Below are 1,981 nucleotides of genomic sequence, written 5' to 3'. Positions count from 1 at the left end.
TTCCAATGGATATCAATGAAGTGCACTGTCACACACATATAATTGAAGTTGTTTGGAGAAGTCCATGTATCAGTTGTGAGAGAGACTCTTTGTTTACTTTCCTTGAAGTATTTCTTCAACTTCTCTTTCTCATCTTTGTAGATGATTAAAAGATCTCTGTAAATTGTCATCCTGCTTGGCACCTTGAATCTAGGCTCCAACTGTTCACTGTATCTTCTAAACCCTTCTCCTTCTACAATTCTAAATGGAAATTCATCTATGGTGACAAACTCAGCCAATCTTCTTCTACACATATCCTTGTCATAACTTACAGCAACCAGTTGTGATGATTGTCCTGGTCTTGGAGGTGGAAACATCAAATTCTTCTGACCCTTCTGCTTCTTGTTGGGATTCTGAGGGCATGTGCCTAAATGTGTCTTCATGCTGGAAGTGCCATTTCCTCTGCTATGTGCTTGCAATTTCTTCTTACAATGCTTACACTGCTTGTTCTTCACTGAGCCTTACAAAGTCATTCCAAACTTTTGATCTAGTTTTCCCCTTCTTCTTCGGTACAACCTCAGGTGCAGGGTCCTGTGTAGCCTGCTCTATAGCTTGTGTTTCTTGATTTGTAGCATCAACTTGAGGTGTTATTGACAGTGTCACATCAGTAGACCCAGCTGCAGGGGATGGAGAGGGAGATGCACTTGCCATCTTGCAGCTTGATAATGAAACTGAACTTGATCCAATCATTACCCTGCCAAACAACCAAAGGTAAACAAGTTAGTTCTTACTTCTTAATACAAGCATTCATATTTCTTAAAACAATCAAGTTAGTTCTGAACTTGATAATGAAACTAACTTGATTACCATAATTTGAATCAATTTCTAATTGAAGCTGCACCCATTGGTATCAAGGTTGGGTTCATCCTAAAAACATATTCCTAAATCCAATGAAATTACAGATCCATGGTATTTCTCAAATTCCAACTGCACAGCTGTTGCTTTAGTCTTTTACTTGCATTCAATCACAACAGATATAAGAAATAAAATTAAAAGATACTGAAAATGCAAGATAGTTTCAATCAAAGACAGAACTACTAGTACTAATAACAATGGAGCTAGTAAAAGAAAGATCAACAAAACAAAAGCGACCCTCTGCAACTAAATGAATACAGAGACAAAAATCAAACCAGTAATCATGAACCCAACTTTGATCTCTCCTCTTGGACTCCAATGCAAAATCTTAAATATAACCCTAGCTAGATTCAACTTCTTCTCCTACTGGACAAGACTACTAACAAAAACTATAAATAAAACCTAACCAACAGCTCCTTCATCATGAGTAGATAACTAGTTAGTAGTTACCTGTAATCAGAGATTCAGACTCCTTCCTTCCCTTAACTCAAACTGAATGATAATAGCTTTCAGACTCCTTCTTGAGTTCCTCCCCTCAACTCAACCAAAACCTAAAATAAAAAACCCATGACTGTAATCAGAAAAATAAGAATTGACAAAAGATGATAAACACAAAACAACAAGCAAACCATTTCGAAGAAAGAAACTCTAAGTCCTAACAGAAGAATAATTAAAAAAAAAACCCTAGAAATTGAAAAACAAACAAATCAATCGAAACGAGAATGAGAAATAGAACATGGGATCTATTTACTTACTAGATAGAGCCAAGGAGGTGGTGGTGCTCTTGATGGAGGTGGTTTAAAAGATCAAAGTGGTGGTTCTACTGGTGGTGGAGGCGACTGGGGTTTCAGACCAGCGAGAGCCGAGAAGAACTGAAGAAGAGAACGAGATGAAAACTTCTGAAAAAATTAGGGTTCCGAAATATATATGGTGTAGGCTTTAATCTAGACGGCTAGGATTAATCAAGATAAAAACTAATCGACGGTCCCTATTAATCGGTTTTTCGGTGCGGTTATCTTGCGGTTATGGGTAAAACCGTACACCGAACCGTAGATCTAACGGTTATTAAAATGAAAACCGTCACCGA

The 1,981-nt window shown here is 37.5% G+C and overlaps 1 long non-coding RNA gene across 1 annotated transcript; it reads right to left on the bottom strand.

Annotated features, from left to right (window-relative positions):
• Window positions 1-487: 487 nt before the first annotated feature.
• Window positions 488-1,759, bottom strand: LOC113353784. Its single transcript, XR_003361523.1, has 3 exons — window positions 1,650-1,759; window positions 1,345-1,445; window positions 488-733 (listed from the first exon to the last, which is right to left on the bottom strand). It is a non-coding gene; the product is annotated as an uncharacterized LOC113353784 (long non-coding RNA).
• Between the last annotated feature and the right edge of the window lie 222 nt (window positions 1,760-1,981).

Source organism: Papaver somniferum, chromosome 2, assembly GCF_003573695.1.
Source record: "Papaver somniferum cultivar HN1 chromosome 2, ASM357369v1, whole genome shotgun sequence".
In the NCBI taxonomy this organism is placed as follows: Eukaryota; Viridiplantae; Streptophyta; class Magnoliopsida; order Ranunculales; family Papaveraceae; genus Papaver; species Papaver somniferum.
Note: the sequence above shows the minus strand (reverse complement) of the source record. Positions and strands in the feature narration are given on the sequence as shown.